The following is an 18,823-nucleotide window of genomic DNA, read 5'->3' on the forward strand; positions in this document are numbered from 1 at the left end:
CTATTTTGGGGCAATAAAGCCATTTTTGTTAAAGATTTGTTTTGTCAGAACGAAAGCATTCCTTCAAGAGCATCCATTTATCATTTGAAAATACTAACACTTTCAGCTCCTGTTGTCATAAACTATGATACAAAAGCTAAGCAAATATTAAATTAGTTTTAGTTAAAAAAAATCAGCAGCTGACATGCATTCTTGCATAAACAGAGGCAGATATTTGAATTTGAAAAAAAAAAAGGAAAAAGACTGAAAATGCAGAACTAAAATGTATTTTTAGTATTCAACATACATTTTTGTTTCAGGCAAGTCATTTATGGGGGTCAGTGGGGTAAATCGCTCCCCTCTCTGGCTTTGGAAAATTAATGCTTAACTATACAAGTTTGTGCGGTTTTTGTCGTCTTCAGAAAAAATTTGCATTCAGTATACATCCTTCACTAGCCACCTCTAGGGGGGAGGGGGGTCAAAGTGACGGGCCAGTTTTAACTTTAATCAAGCAATAAAAACTAATATTGTTTTAATGGTTTGATGATTTTTACCTCCTTCTTGTTCCAAAATTTTTGTCACAAAAAAGGGGGGGGGGGAAACATCCATGCATGGTAAACATAACATTTTTATCAAAGACAAAGATCAGCTACTAATGTTTCTTTGTGCATAAAAGGGAAGGCATGTAGTTTCTCTCAATCCTCACCATACAACAAAAATATATGCATTCGGAAATTGCTTACGAATTTGAGAGTGAGGGAGGAGCACTTGGGATCAAATTTCCTGCATCTATCTCTTTCTCCCCTCCCTCCCTTTGATCAGGCGCACTAAGTACAATAACTTACAGTAGATACACCGCATCGGTATAATTACCGCACCGAGAAAAGAGTAAGAGTTTACAAAAAAATTTTTAATATTTAGAAATGCTGCATTGCCATAAACACAGCACATAAAAATGATGAGCAACTCCTCGATATTGATGATATATCAGAGTAGAAAATACTCATTAAAAAGAAAAAAAAAATACATATTTGTTTCTGGCTCTATTCTCCAACTTTTAAAAATGTGAAGAAATAAAAACGTAATCTCGCATTTAAATTGAGTTCTGATTTTTCTCCAAAAATCGGGAACGTTTTGCTCATTCAGGTTTTACCGCTTTTTTTTTGCAAATACACTCTTTGCAAAGAAAGAAAATGAAATCTTATAAATTTTATAATTATGTTTACGATTTAGAATGGACAATAATCACATTTATGTACGAAAAAAGTTTGTTTCCGCGATTATTTTTGAAGTGGTCCGTTTTTGCAACTTTCTGTTACTTGTCGCTTTTATTTTGTACTAACATCAATAAAATATGTACAGTGTACAAGTTTTTCATTCTTTGCTTCCTTATCTTCCTTTTAAGGTTTTACATTGCCTTTCTGTTTAAATAGAGCTCCATTTCACTTGTAATCATACAAAAAAATTGTGAATAGGAAATTCGGCTTTTCTCGCACTTTTTGAACAGTCGGCCGTTTACTTTAATTAAAGCTTCCAATTGAGGGGTAAATAATATATAAATATAATTGCATCAGAATGAGCCAGTATCTATTTTTTTTAGTTTCGTCAAAACAGTAGGACTGAAGTTGGGGCGATAAAAAGAAAAGTCGATCATAAGCGCCGCAACAGCAAAAAAGTCACTTGCGAAAATTTAACTTTTAAATACACAAACGCCGCTCTGTTCCTTCCAGAAATTAATGTAGTCAGTCAATGAAAAGCTCAGGATATGCTTGCTTCTTTTGCTTTTCAAAATTGAAACCTGCAGAAAATTATCGGTGCGGCATTGTAAAAATAAGAATTAAAGTGCTATGCTAAAGAAAGAAAAAGTAGGAAAGGAGAGGAAAAGTAGGAAAATAAGGAGAGAGCTCTAAAAAGTAGGAAAAATAGGAACTCTTCGGTGTCTGAGACACTTATTTTGATGTAACAAAGAACTCCCTTTTTCAATGCAAAAGATATGAGCTTATGGATGAAAAGACGTCCAACAAAAGCTAAAAGCCAGGTAAGCAAACAGCTTAAAAAATAAAGATGGATTAACCAAATACCAATGAGAAAATTATAAACTAATAAAGAACCAATAGGAATGCAAATAAAGAGCAAGAACTTCCTCACAGGTATGATACAAGAGAAAGAAAGAATTCGATTGGAAGAGGATTAAGTCATAAAGCTAAAACGAAAAAGACAATGTCAATAACCCTGAACCACAAGAAAAGAAAAAGCAGAATATTTGGCTCAAATTTTTCACATTGTCACTAATGGTGGTTTTTGATGTGTAACATATAACAAATAACGGGGCACATGGATCAGCTTTGCGAGCTCAATGTGGCTCAGGTCATAGATTGGGCATCACTACTATAGTTTATTCTTAGTCTAAAAATTTCCAGAAATTAAAAAAATAATAAATAATTCAAAAAATAAAAACATTTTTTAAAATATATTACAAAAAAAAAAGTTTTGTACATTTTATTAAATTGAGATTGAGTTGTAATATTTTTCCAGCAAAGGATTCCTTATAAGCCCACTAAATAAGCATTTCATTGCTGCTCGGAAAAGAGGAAAACAAATTTTAGGAATACAACAAGTTACGAACAAGTAAATAAATCACAACTTTTGAAAGATAAAACAGTTAAAGCAAATAGCTTTCAATATGCAAAACATTTTAGGACTAAGCGAAATACAAATGAACTGCTAAAGGCCACAGCAAAGCAAACGCAGTGCCAGCAAAATTGAGATTCCATTCTTCAGATGCAAGAGGATTTTCAGCACTCTAAAATTGAAGATTTAGCTATTTCAAATGATAGGTTTAAAAAAATGCATAATTTATACTCCAGTACTGTTAAGTAAAAAAAAATAAAAACAGTATATATACTCTTGATATCTTGAAAACCTTGATATGACAAAAAATTATTTTCCCCTTAATTTTGTGTATTTATCTAATATTATTTTTCATTCTTATGTCGAAGAGTTTTAATCAAAACCTTGTTATGTCGAATATTTTTGAAATTCACGTATGATTTTTTCGGAAAAACCGCAGTTTATTGTCTTGAAGCAACTTGAGAAATGTTTCCAAAAATTTCTCTCAGGGGTTAGGGGTGATTCGGAGAAGCTTATCTACTGTCACTTTCATTCTAAAGCCTGGGTTAGTCAGAAAATATAAGTGCTAAGAAGGCCAAAAAACCTACCTAAAACTTTTCGCCCCTTCTCATTCCATTTCATTGGACCTTTTGACCCTATTGCCTTCTCTGGAAAAAGGGGAGATGAACAGAGAACCCCTTTAGAGACCCAGAAAATGGTGCAATCCTTTTTAAACTTTTGTTCCAGGGAGCTCGAAACTCGTTTGAAACCACTCTGCAACTTGGTATTCCAAATCTTTGATAAATTTAGTCGTGGTAAAACACTACATTTTGCTACTTCACTAGAGCATTCTTTTCTTCTGTTATTTTTGGCTCATTTTAAAAATTAAAATTTTGTTATTGTATTAAGACTTTTTTTGAACTTTCATTACATGTTTTCTTTCATTTTTACTTTCTTCTATATCTAATATATAGAAGAAAGTATTGGATTCGTGCAAATTTTCGAATTTCGACGGATTCGAACGTTTTGAGGTGTGCTGAGTCCATTTCGACTATTTTTGGAAAATGTCTGTCTGTCTGTGTGTGTGTATGCGTGTGTGTGTGTATGTGTGTATGTATGTGTGTGACCAGTTTTTTGTGGCCGCTCTACAGCAAAAACTACCGCATGAAATTGAATGAAATTTGGTACACATATGTGCCCCTATGTGAACTTGTGCCCATTGGTTTTTGGCGCGAATTCCTCCAAGGGGGGTGGAGCAATGGGACGTTTTTTGAGTTACGCGTGCTTGCTATTCCTCAGGAAGTAACTGGCGGAATCAAACAAAATTTGGTCCATATGTTGCCCCTAACAGGAGCAGGTGCTGATTCAATTTTGGTGTCAATAGCTCAAACGGGGGTTGAGTTATAGAACGTTTTTTGTCGTCAATTGTGACTGCTGTATCTCAAGAAATAACGAACGGAATCAAACAAAAATTTTTTGACAAGTAGCCCTTAGTGGGTATAAGAGCTGATTTTATTTTGGTGTCAACAGCTAAAAAGGGGGTAGCGCAATCGCCCGTTCTTTTTTTCCATTGTGAGTGCCCTATCTCAAGAAGTAATGCTACGTTCTGGTTGAAATTTGGAATATATGTGAATCCATACGTAAACAGGCTTTGGTTCAATTTTGACTCCAATCACTCCAAGAGGTGTTGATTTTTTTTTTTTCGCGAATAAAAATAGTTTTATGAATGCAACAATAAGAAAGATAAATCGTAATAGATTGTCGTCTGCGTATTTCTCGTGATTTTAATTGTATGGAAATGATCGGAAATATTATCTCAATGAATTAAAATTTTTAAGTGTTGCCATCTTATGTTTGTTAATAAATAAAATATTTGTAATTAATTCAAGTAAGGCTTTTAAAGTAACTTTCAATTTTCGCTCTTTGCTTTGCTTTTACAATAATTCAGACATTGGGATGGTCGTCAAGTTTTTGCATGTGTGATTTTGTTTTTGTTAGGAATATTGCTTCCTTGTCAAGCATGGGGAGGGATCAGAAAAAGGAAAAATATAGAAGAAAGTTTCGTGATGGCCACAACATACTAGTTAACTATCGTGGCTAATTTTAAGAATGTTATTTTATTATAATTATATAAACTCAATATCTCGAAAACTCGATTTTCCCCCCCCGTCCCTTTGACTTTGTGATATCGAGAGTATACTGTATATTATAATATTGTACAAAAATAGATATAATAAAAAAATCTCAAAAAAAAAAAAAGCAATGGTTTTGATCCAAATTCAATTTTACATGAAACTTGCTTGCTCAAGTCATGTTGTTTGTAATGTTAGAAAGACAGAACTAGCACTGTCATTAAAAGGATATGAAAAAAAAATATATATATTTTATGTTCTTTTATTAGTCATGTTTTCTTAAATATCTTTTAATTATTACAGATGTAAAAGAGAAAAACATCTTTCTCCAAAACAAAAATATTAAAATCAAGTTAGTTCTACAAATCTTGTCTTGTTTTTTTTTTTTTTTGTTTTGAAAACGTCATTGTAAGTGGCAGTCAAATAAGCGTGTCTCAAATTGTGTATTGAAAAAAAAAATTCATCATGACAATTTCAATGATTAATACTATTTGAAAATTTAAAACTACATAACATGAACCCTATTGATGGATATTAAAAATTACTATTGGCCATCTCCAGTGCCTTTGCACATTTAGATGTCTTTGGCAGCTGGGTACCGCTTGCATCACCTCACATAGTGATGATGTCATATCTTTATAGAGTAAGACTTGGCAAGAAATTTAAGAGATATTATCAAATTGGTGAATTTTTAGCGACCACCAAGTTTGGAGAGAAATCATCAAATGTTGGCTAGTTGACACAGTTATCACTAACTTGACCATTATCTAGGTCACGTGACACCCTACCAGGGGCAACATTTAGCTGGATGGACATGAATACATACATTACATAAATAGATAGATAGGTGCAGTTAGATTTTAATAGCAAGTGAGCTAGATTGCAATTTCAGTACAGTGAATAACAAAATAAAGGTTCTGTATCTACAGTCCATACAGTACCACAGTCTCCATACATCAAAGTAGCAAATTGCCGGAAAAAATTCAATATATTGAAATTTCGATAGACAGAAACAATCTTAGTTTATCATTAATTTCTGCTAAAACATTAAAATTAAATTTTTTTTTTGTAGAAAATCCAATTACTAATTTATACGAGAATCGATTTAAATATAAGTTAATAATGGAGATGTTTAAATCAGCCGAAAGTACTACTTTTAGTCACTGAAGTTGATAGAATGAAAAAAAAAAATAACATGGAGCAAAAAAAAATCTTATTTTCAAAATGTTTAATTTTAAATTAATTTTTTAAACTGTCCGAATTTTGAAATAAGGCATGATCTTTATGACGTCACAAGTGAAGCACTCCAAAGTGAAAACTTTGGAGTGATACTCCACTGGCATGCTGAATGCTTACCCTGGCTGTGTACCGCATTTCAACGATTATGATAATTAAGAAGTGAATTAAATTTGCGTTCTACGCTTGCTATCAACCCAGGGCCGGATTAAAGGGAGGGCAGGTGGGGCTACTTCCCCTGGGCCTCCAAAACAAATGGGTCCCCACAGTAAAATTTTTACAAAATATCCTAACTTTCAATTGTCAAAAAAATTGAAAATATTGGATATGTACATATATATCAAAAAATATTCGGATATATATCAAAGTATGGGAAATTTTCGAAAATATGATGATCTTTTTGAACCCTGATTAGGGGCCTCCACACTTCCAAATCCGGCCCTGTAATCAACCATATCGTTGCCAAGTACATGCGAATAAAGAAACGAATTAAATATTGCTCTCTATGTTAATGGCATCAGTGAATGGCATTTTATCACTTGTGACATCATTTGCAGAAGCATAAAAAATAAAACTGAATCTGGGCACCAATTAAAATAATTTTTAAAAAATATTAAACTTGGTAAAATTATTAAAAAAAATTCGAAATCCTATGTTTTTAAGCATGTTTTTTTAGAAACAAATACCTTTAAAATTTCAAAAATGACCCCATTAAAAAAATAATTTGAAACATTTAAGAAGTGCTGCATAGTTTCTAAAAAACTAACTATGTTGCAGTGTCATGTTTTTGAGTGAAAGTTTTCTGTAAGTTTCAACACTTTCATTAGTTTTCCAGATTTCTCATAACAGCCGAGACTCAGCTTGCGGAAATGCTAAATTTACCAGAAACTACAATTTTGAACCTTCAAATATCTTCATTCTTCGGCAATTCAACTTGATCCGTAACATTAGGGGATTTTTGTTTTGACAATGTAATCAAGAGAAAAGTAAAAAATCAACCTATTTAATTGGATTCATTTTCACTGAAGTTAAAAAGACTAGGAATGATAATCAACAGACAAATAGGTGCTTTTTGAAACTGGTTTTACTGTATCACTGGTTGCAACCATGATTTAAAATAAACTTCAGGTAATTTAAGAACTCTAGAATAGAACAACAATCTATCTACACACCCCTCAAACCCAGCTTCCTTGTGAGTATCATAGCAACCTTTGACAAACTTCATTTCCTCCTCTAACCTTTATTTTTCATGAGAGAGTCTAAAGCGGAAAGAAATCTCCGAATGTCTCGAAAAATAGAAACAATATTTCTATATAATGAACATGGAAATTTGCTAAGATTTCGATATATAGAAAATCAGTGGTGTCCCAAAGGGTATACTTCATATACGCCATATCCTCTCAAACATTTTTCAGAATTATACCGTATACTCTCAAGCTTCAGAAATATTCATTTATAATTCAGATTCTATCATTGCATTTTAAAATTTTCCTAAAACAAAAATAATATATTTATGCTAATCATATTTTCCCACAAGTAACCTTATTTCTTTATATTTCTTAACACTTATTAAATCAACGCCTTTTGAACGCCTTATAAGTGCATACATATATTGTGCATAATGGATTACTGGGAGTATAGCCTCAGAAAAATTGATGGGAACATCACTGTAGAAAATTTTGATACGTGGAAGTTCAAAATAAGGAGGTTTAACTGTAACTTCTACAGTTTTCCATAAAATAAAAAAATACAGTAGAACCTTGATTATCCAAGCTAATTGGGACCGCCAGTGCCACGGATGTTGGAAATCTCGGTTAATAAAGACTTAGTGTAAAGACTTGTTAGGATCACAAAGTTTTAAAATCTATTAAAAATACAATAAAATATTTTTAAGAGATGAATGTATAAAAAGTGCTGTTACAGTTAAAAAACAAAAATGGAAAATAACTTGTAGTCTTGTAGTAAGTTTGTAAAAGTCAATTGATTTTTTTTTTAAAAACAAACCAAGTTTTATACTGAAAGATAAATTTTAAAAAATGACAAATTTCCAGAAAATGTTTTCATTTTCAAATTGAAAACTCAGCATTTTATTAACTAAATTTTTTATTACATTACTTAAAAAAAAAAAAAGAAAGAGAAAAATAGACATCATTATCTGCTCGCTTAACCGAAACCTCGATTAATCAAAGCGCGGTTAATCGAAGTACTACTATAAATAGTATATCTAATAAAACAATAACTGCAATCAGAAATAAAATTAATTAGAAATTAATAGCACTTACTTGACTAGGACTGAAATCTGCAATTTTAGCTAAATTATTAACTCTGTCAAATCGCCTCACAATATCTTCCATAGAGCTCTGCAAGTTGATGAGGGTTAGTATCAGAAAGTCTTTCTGAGAGCTGAATAATGAATTCTTTTGAGCATTTATTTTAAAAAAATGAAATGCATTCTTTTCGGAACATATTTTTTCCTCGCTTTCTGAAATAGAAAATATTTCAGTGAGAGCCTCACCTGACTTTAGAAATTAACACCCATTTAGAAAGATATACAAATCATGAATAAAAATAAGCAAAGAAGGACATTCTATATAATATTTAAATAAGCGCTATGCTCGTCTCAGACATCCTGATAGACAGAGAGAGATCGGGACAGATAGACTTTCAGCTTTATTATTAGTAAAGATAAAATATTACATTAGAATAGTAATGGTAGTAAAAAACATAGATAAAACACAAAAATGTCAGCAATTGATTTTAGACGGGGTTTCAAGGAAACCCTTTTTCAAGACTGCTGTTTCGGTACTGCTTTTCTGAATAAACCAATTTCTCTTTTACATTAAACTGGTCACGACTCAGAATTCAATTTTGTATCATTGCCATTTTGGTACTGGAAAGTTTATGAATTTGCACCTAATATGTATGTAATTTTCATAGCAAAACCAGGGCAAACATCATTGGATTTGCCAATGTATATGAACACAGAGCTTGTATCATACTAATGAGAAAATAATGCAATGATCTTGTGTGCTATGTCACATTAAACAAATTATGCCCAGGGCCCAATTTTGCACAATTGAAGAACATGCTCAATAGCAATTTGTTTTTGGTATTGCAGATGTTCCCATCTCCCAAGGCGTATCTTCCAAGAAGAAAGCTAATGCCTCCCCCTCCCTAAAAAAAAAATCTGGAGCAATCTGCACCACTGACTTTTTTGGTGTTGACCCCTGTGACACCCTTGGCATTTGCATGGTTATAGGCTCCCATGCATAATCATCCAACCTTAAAAAGGAAGTTCTTAAGTTACTTAATTTCTATATCACTGCAATAATATTGTAAATTAACAGAAACAAAATAAATGTTTTAAGCAGTGAGCTCCGTACTAACATGGAGTGACAGGTGAGCAGCCTAATTCTACGCTAGATATCACTCTTGATAATTGTCTCACTTCATGAAGGAGAGTTAGTTTTGCACTGAACTAACCTCGTTGAAACAGAGCAAGTGAGAACAATTAATTTTTTAAAATCACATTAAAATAAAAAGTATTTACAAAAATTTTATAGTTCAAAACCATTGAAAACATTTATATGTGAAAAAAAAAGTTTATTTTTTGGAGGCCCCCTAAGCTGGGCTTCCCAGGCATACATTTATATCAGGCCCCGATTATTTCTAGAAATTTAGCATTTCAAAGATGTTTTACCATTTGTACTCGAAGCGTTACTCTGGTAAGGAACTCGGGTAGGCGTGGAAATGCAACTTGTTGGTAAGGAATCATCAGTTATCATTTCAGTTTTTGAAGAAGTCGTCGAGGACAAGGATTGGTTTTTGAAAATCTGCAAGGACACAAGTTATTTAAGGCTACTTATTCTTATTGCATGTTCATGTTCAATGAATATTAACAAAATTTAACATAATGACAAAACACTAAGCCTTGAAAATATTACATGGATTCATATAAGAGCAATTTTATATCCTTGGCTAAAAAATGTAAACTAAGCTGGACAGCCAAGTATGTCAAAAATTTTACAAACATTTCTCTTCATGCACTATCCTGCACATTAGTTTAAATGTGAGGGGAAAATATTTCAAATAAATTAGTAAACAAAAAGTTGTAAGTGACATTACCATAGTTTGTCCCTAAATCACTAAAACAATTGAAAAAAAGTTTTAGCTGGAAAATGATTTTCGAAAATAAAAAAAGCTTCAAACATGCAGCAACAATGATATAAAACTACTGGTGAACAGCAAAACATTTAAGTTTAATTTTAATTCTTTTGAATTTTTAAAAATAAATATTTCATTTTATAAACAAATAATGAATCAAAAACTTTTTTTAAAAAGCTAGTAGTTTTTTTTAAAAACCTGTGACTATCAATTGAAGTACTTAATAATTAACTTTCCAAACTTTATCAGATATATTGCTGCCCAAGTTTTAAGATACCCTACACATGTTGAAAAATTCCCGAATTTGTGATTTTTGCAACATTTTTGCACTTTTCAAGCCCTCAACTATACAATTCGACATACAAGGAGGGCTAAAAATAATGCTAAACACATAATTTTAATGTCCAAACAGTGGAATCACACAGTAAACAGGGTGGCGACAGATCAGGGAAATCAGGGAAAAGTCAGGGAACTTTATTAATCAGGGAAAAATCAGGGAAATATCAGGGAATTTTGAAAAAATAACAAAAAATCAGGGAAAATTGATTTTATGAAGAAAAAAAAATTTTTTTTTTGCTTTACAAAATTAAATACTCTAATAATTATCTGTTCAAAAAAGTAAAATTAATGAGGTGCGATTATACACTGCCGCATATTTGTGCATCTTTTTTCCTCAACGTCAAAGTATTGAATGTTACTTATTAACCACAGGATGAACTTATTAAGATTGCTTCTGTGTCTGTTAGGTTGTTTATTTTACCTAGCTTGAAATTTCCTTTTACACTTTCAATGCTACATAAAATAAACAACCATACAGGCAAAGAGGAAGCCTTCATTAATGCCTTAGCTTGTTGCCTTTATTCCATTGTCTCGAAGTAATTAAGTACTGTAATCACGATTTCAAGAAGAAATCTTTGGTGGTTTTTGAATTAATACTATAAAAGCTTAAAAGTTATTACTTCTTTGGGTTTTTAATTTAATTGCTAAAATAGAACTTTCAATTAAAAAACTTTGTTTTTTGCCGTTATACTATTTTTTGTCGCCGCAGATTATAAAGGTTTTCTTTTCTTCAGACTTAAGTAATTTTTTAATTTTATAACCAAGTTGTATTCTTTTATATATTTTGATATTAACTAATTGCTTTTTTTTTTCTTGCATTCAAAGTTGTTTGTTACAAAAGCAATCTAAGATTTTTTTTCGTTACATACTGAAATCATTTGAAATAGAGTTAACTTGTGAACTTAAGTAAATATTTTTATTTACTTAAGTTAACAATATTTTTTTATTGTTAAAATGCTGTATTCATTCATTAAAACCTATATTCTTGATTAGAGAAAAGCTCCCTATGAATGGATGTCAAATGGTTTCATCTATTTTGCATAAATATGTCAATTAGTTAGATAAGAATAACTACATTACTTCTATTCTTTCACTATTACTTGTTATTCTTGCAACAATTATTATACTGTTTGAAAACTTAGTTCAAAATAATTTCAATTACTTTTAGTTCTATCATAAATACACATATGTTTTTAAGAGTAATTTTAATAGTTTCTTAAATTTCTTATGCTAAGTGGTTTCTGAAAGTAAAGTTTTTTTTTTTTTTTTTGAATTTTCTATAATCTTTCCATGTATAAAAATTTAATATACTGTTTTGTTGGTTTTTCTTTCCTTCCAAAAACATTGTCTATATTTTTTATAACCATTTTATTAAAAAAAGTAGCATCTTTTTAAAATATATCTTTAGTTTAACAACTTTACACAACTTAAAAAGTTTAAAATACTGCATTTAATACAAACATACAATGGATTTCAAGTAGAGCAAAGAAAGAAAACCATTATCATTGGTAACGTAAATCAGGGAACTTTGGTGATCTTAATCAGGGAAATCAGGGAAAAGTCAGGGAACTTTTTTTCACAGTTCCTGTCGCCACCCTGGTAAAGAAAAACGAGCAAGTATTATTACAAGCAGATGCACACGGATTTCGAAAAGTGTGAAAATCGGGACTGAGCCGTAAATGCGTAAGAAACGGTTAAGATGCATAAATTTTGCACCTAACCAGTACAATTTCGAAAAATATGCACGTTCTTGAACTCAAATTCTTGACCAGTTGTCAGTTTCTATGATTTTTGAGCATTTTTTGCTGAAAATCATGATTTTCCATGACCATTTTTGTTCCTAGTCGAAATACATGACTTTCCAGGTGTGCAGACACCCTGAAATTTTTACTGTACTACATCAATGAGGGAATGATCTTCATAGGCGGATTTAGGACTGAGTTCCTGGAGGGGCAGGATTTTTTTTAGCAACATTTTTATTGCCCTACACTCTCATGTTTTTGTCTGTTTCCTGTGATGCATTAGTACACGCTTTACTTTTTTGTGTGTAGTTTTCATTAATGTGTGTTTTCATGCTGTCCTTTTTGAATTGACCTTAAGAGAGGGAGCTGGTATCAAGAGAGTGACGCAGGGCTCCCTTTCATGTGGAAAATAGAACATCAACAATTTTAGGGGGCGGGGGGTTTCTCCCCCGGAGAAAATTTTGTAAAATGGATAGAAAATTCTGCATTTTGAAGCCTTATAAAGTTTAATTGGATAGACATAGAAATTGATAACCAGATTATACAGTTGTACAGTATTGTTCAAACTTTGTAAGAAACAGCTATTTTAAGTTTGAAAAAAAAAAAAAACTATAGATTTCTCATTACAACAACCTTTTTTTAATTATAAGTTGAGCAGAAAACGAAAAGGAATAGAGGTAGTGTATTTTTTTTTCTGGTTAAACAGATTAACAATATGCAGTAGAAGTAATTGGAGCCCACTTTGCTTAGGATTTTCAAAAACTTATCTAATTATTTTCAAGGACTCTAGAATAAATAAAATTATTTAACGCACTTCATTTGTACTTTCCAGTCTCTGATATTTAAGTACTTGATTGTAAATTTTTAATCCTGTTCTAACTTTGTGAGAAATAGCTATTTTAAATTTAAAAGAAAAAAGAAACCACAGATTTCTCATGACAACAACTTTTCTTCAGTTGCAAGTGGGGCAGAAAACGAATAGAAATAGAAGTAGTGTGTATTTTTTTCTGTGCTAAACAGATAGACAATATGCAGAAGAAGTAAGATAAAAGCAATCAATACAAAAGAATTTCCTAAATACTGCATTCGGGATTGAATAAATAGCAAAATATGAAATATGTGAGTCATAAAAATTTATTTCAAATGATATGTTACCAACGTGGGAACCATGATTTTTACATTTTTAATGCAGGATGAGGCAAGGAGCTGAATTTGACATATTCTGGCATTCCTCCCCCTCTACCATTTGTTAGAAATTTTAAAATTTAAGGTTTGTAGCCACACATTTCCAAATATTCAAGGTTTTCAAGCACATAAAAATGAAATTTGTTTTTTCAAGCAATTTCCATTTTTTAAGGAATGAATCATGAATTTTTTTGGGAGTTAGGGACCTACTTCAAAGCAGGGGCCCTAAGCAATAGCTTGTTTATCTTATATAGTCCTGGCCCCACAATGTATGCCCGTAAAAATTTTTAGGTCCAGAGATTTTCTCTTTAGAATCTTGATCTGTATGTGTTCTAATGTGAGAATATCTTGGGTAGACATGTTGAATCCTGCGCAAAATGATTTTACAGGCCATCAAAGATAGCAGCCATTTTGGTTCACTTGCTCATCACGTTTTTCGCAACGTGCGTGCCTATAAACTTTATTTTAGTTTCGAACTGCGGTTTTTGAGGTCTAGGAAGTCAATTAATGTATTAACTATATCAGAAAAGCAGCTCTGGAAATTTCCACAATTTTACTCAGACAATTGTTGTTTAACATTCTAGTCACTAAAAAGTGTACAAAAGTTAATAAATTTTCTATAATGCCCAGTTTACACTCGTGTTTATCACATACATGTTTCTTTAATAACACAATAAACGTAAAATACAAGACTAGTTACTTTAAAAAAAGGTTTCTACAGTCGGACCCCGATTTAACGAACCTCTATTTAACGAATCAGTTAAACGAACGAATTTATTATCACCTTGAATAATAAAAAGCATATGAAATTAGTAACACTTTAGTTTTGTGTGATGAAATGTCTGGAACTCAACTGATTTATTATATTACAAACGGATTCGTACCTTTAAACCTTATTACTCACATGACCGAAGGGAGTTTGACATAAACAAATAACTTAGTATCATGTTTTGGTCTATTTTGCGAGTTAACAAATTTTTCTTTTTCCCCGATTAAAATGAAGGCAATATTTAGCGAATAATAAACCCCAAAATAGCAAATTATTTTAAAAGCCGAAAAAAAAATGTTTTTAATTTGAGTTAGGAAATATTGTATTGTTTTCCAAATGTTACATCCATATTGTCCGAAGCAGAAAAAGACTTTTCGTGAAATTAGCAATTTTTGACGGGCGAGGACGGAACCAACGAATAGTGATTCTGAAGCTGAAAGCGATAGTGGAACTCCCATTAAAACTTTTTCAAATGCTTTACATGGCCTGGAAACTGTAACAACATATTTCAAAAGACTCAGTATTTTTTTTCTCTCCATAAATTTGAAAGATAACTATTTCAAGTCAAGTATCAAGGATTTATCCGAAACATCTATTACTCAGTAGTATAAAATTTCAAATTAACTAGCTTGTAATAAGTCGCAGAATGCTGAGTAAAAAGGGCAAACTTTCTAATTATGGATATTTTTGTGCAATTGCTTTTTGGGATATTAGATAAGGAAAGTGAATTTTTTTAAAAACATTTTCAAGCTCCGATTTAACGTATAAAAGTTTCACTCCCAATGAATTCGTTAAATCGGGGTCCGACTGTATCTGTTTTCGCATTGCATGTTGCTGCACTACGACGTCTGTATCATTTGAAGCCACAACCATTTGAACCATTTTGATCAGCCCAGTAAATATGTGAAACAATTCACAGGTCCGCTTCATCTAATGAGTTATGAAGTTCTTCGATGATCTGTCTCAAATCTCCTATGAAAAGTATTGCAGATTGCAACTCTTCATTAACTGTTATGCTGCTAACAATTGCTGAAAATGCAGCCTTTTTAGACATTTGTTCCATTTCCTTGCGAAAGAGTAACTGTAAATTTTCCTTATTTGATGCTGATGACCATAATCGTTCTACCTGCATAGGTACTAGTGTTTTTCTGTCAGTTACATCAAGGTTTATTGTGAACTTAGTTGATTCTCATTTCATCTTCTCAGATTATTTCACAGAATGCTGAAAATAACAATCGAACTAAACATGAAGTTCATAAAAAGAGCATACAGAAATGGATCCGTGCAGAACATTGCTGATAACTTCTTCAAAAGTTTTCATTTTATTTAGCGGACTTGTGACATGAAATAGATAACGAGGGCAGTTTTCATAGGGGATACTTTGCTAAATAGAAAATGTTCTGGCAAAAGATATTTCTGCAACTGTGCAAAGATAATATTTAGCTTGGTAGGTGAATCACCATCACATAATGTGTTCGTTGGAACCAAGTCATGAGCTAATATTTTCAATGCTTTCTCCCTTTTCTTTCGCTATTTCTATGTATCTGTACCCTTGTGAAAGTTGATTCCTTCCTATTAGCTTAGAAGTGATATTTTGTGAAGAACTGTGCGCATCAAAGCATGATAGGTTGACTTTCGAAAGTAAATCGGACGACTTCTTGGTTTTTGCAACAAATGTCTCCTGTCTAAACCGGCGGTACTGTTCTGATCAATCATTCAGGATACTGAGAAGGCTAATCTTGACACTACCATTCACAAGTTGTTTAGTGAGAATGCTGCCAAGTTGCACTGTTTGAGAAATGCCAAGGGGATTTCTATGTTGATACATAAAATCAACAAGTCTTTTGATATTTTCATCAAATTACTGGCTACGATTGCCTATAAAGACAATGATGCAGGACACTCTCACAGTGATCCACTTAATGAGAATTAATAAGACCACGAAACACATTGCATATCATTAAAATTTCATGATACTCCAAATGCCACTCGGCAACATACGTTTTCTCCTCTGCCCTAAAATCCCCCTCCCCCCCTCTCCGGCTGTTTTCTGTGACCTTTGAATCGTTCGTTCCAACCTGTCTGGCTTCACAGCATTGAATTTACCATTCTTCTTTTTAACAACAAATTTACCTTGAATGAATTTTTTCTACAAGTAGGAACACTTATTTTCCAGCGCCCTTATTCTCTCTATGTACCATGTTGCATATAGTAGATAATTGATACAGTCAAATTCACGAAGGACTGGAAACAGTAAATCAACAGTTTTAACGTAGAATTTTTAATTTTCTTCGCGATCAACAATAATCAAGTGTTTTACAAATGATACCAGTGAACGGAAAACTTCCCAATATCTGCACAGTTCCGATTTGTTACTACAACCCTTAACAAAAACTTCAAACTCCGTTTTTAAGCTTTCAATATTTGTGCGTAGCGATTGAATATTTATTTGACTTTTTTCCTCATCCTTTGGGCCAAGAGCATCCTGAACCATTTTTACTCACGTTGCAGAACTTCGCTTGCAGTTTAAAATCAACACCTCATAATGATTTTATCATGTATTTTGCAGTCTTCAGAGCTTTTTGTGAGCCAATAGCAGCAGCAAGCACTTTTGGAAAAGAAATTTTTTCCTGAAAAATGTATCTACTAAGCCTATATTAATGGAAAATTCCTCACCTCTGTGACAGACCTTATCAATGTCATTATTTCTGAGTTGAAAATAAATGATGGAGGAGAAATACATTAATAATGGGCATTCTACCCAAATTATAAATTGCCTATATATTCTCAAATTTACTAAATACTATTTTTTTTAAACTACTAATCAAGCCGTACTTTAACTAAGACAGCTTAATATTATACTCCAACTAATCATTAAAATACATGATTGTTTTCACAAGATATTAAATTGGCCTCGATTTTTAAATATTAATTTTTTTTTTTTAAATTTTTGTGAACAAGTCATTATTTTATTATTTTTTTATTTATGGGTAAAATAATTGGAACTTAGCTGGCCATTGTTTATGGTTACTTCTAGTAGGTAACACTTTCATGTAAGAACGAAAAAAAAAAGGTTTCAAAATTAAAAAAATATTTGCGTTCAAAAGTAACATTTTCTGGAGAATGACGTAAAAACGTCAGAGATATCTCACGTAAAAATTGTGGAAATAGCCAGAGCGGCTTTTATGACGTAACTATAACATTAATTGACTTTCTAAACCCAAAAAATCTCAGTTTAAAACTAAAATTAAATTTATAGGCATGCACGTTACGAAAAACGTAATGAGCAAGTGAACCAAAATGGCGACTATCTTTGATGGCCTGTAAAATTATTTTGCGCAGGATTCCACGTGTCTACCCAAGATATTCTCACATTAGAACACCTACAGATCAAGATTCTAAAGAGAAAATCTCTGGACCTAAAAATTTTTACGGGCATACATTGTGGGGCCTGGAATAATAGGCATATTCGGCCCCGTTTGTAATTTACTCTTACCTGCAGATTTTTGCTTGATTTTTTGTAATTTTTACGAAAATTCGTCAGTTTTTATGGTTAAAGGATTTTTACGATTTTACCAATCTTTGTTAGGTTTTTATAGACTTTTATAAAATTTCAGCAAATTTTTCTAAAACTTTTGATGACTCAATTATTTAGATTTCAATAATGACAAAGACTGACTCACTTAGACTTAGATGATTATGACTTACCTTACTTTTTAAACAGTATTTATAAAGTAAGTAAAATTGTACTCTCCCTCTAAGTAAAAAGATTCATTTAATCAAAACACAATGATAACTGAAATTTATTCAGTTTGTGACAGTATTTATTTTCTCTCTCTCTCTCTCTCTCTTAAAAAAGAGAGAGAAGGAAAAAAACTATGTTTTTTAGAATTTTTCAAAAGGCCAATTAATCTACTAAGAACATAAATATTATGCACAAATATACTTTAAATGAGGACACAAATCATAACGAGTAGATCGTTCTGTTAGCGCGAATGGGGTGGGGGAGTTTTTCCCCCTTTGCTTTAGGTTCTAATTTGTTAAAACAATCGTCAATTATTATGTGTTGCAGCTTAATGCATAGCTCGTTTAGCCTATATTTTCATTCATATACTTGCCCAAGTGGTTTTCGTTTCAAAATAGTGAATTCAGACACATTTTCAGCACCCCAGTGACAGCTGTACTATTTGTATTTAATGTTCGTTTTTCTTTTTTTTCCTTTTCTTTTCTCCCATCAGAAAAGGACATTCGCTTTTCTCTTCATTTTCGTTAAACTATTCAGAAAAGAAAAGGTCATGATTTTTTTGTTTTAAGATTTTGGAAGATGTGTTGTTACTATATAAAGTTCTCCAAAACTGGGGGGCATTGCCCCTATGCCCCCCCCTATAAATCCACCCATGCCCTTCTGAACTATTCAAAAAAGAAAAAATAATAATACATATATATATATATTTTTTTAATTTTTGGAAGATGTGTTGTTACTACATGAAGTCCTCCCAAAACTGGGGGGGGGGGCATTGCCCCCCTCTGACCCCCCATAAATCCGCCCATGATGATCTTACTGGTGTATATGACCTTATTTTGCACACCCACTTGAAATATATATTGATACCATGGACACTTCGCGGCACCCCTCGCCTCTTTCTACAACACCCCAGGATGAAGAG

Source organism: Uloborus diversus, chromosome 4 (assembly GCF_026930045.1).
Source record: "Uloborus diversus isolate 005 chromosome 4, Udiv.v.3.1, whole genome shotgun sequence".
Lineage (NCBI taxonomy): Eukaryota > Metazoa > Arthropoda > Arachnida > Araneae > Uloboridae > Uloborus > Uloborus diversus.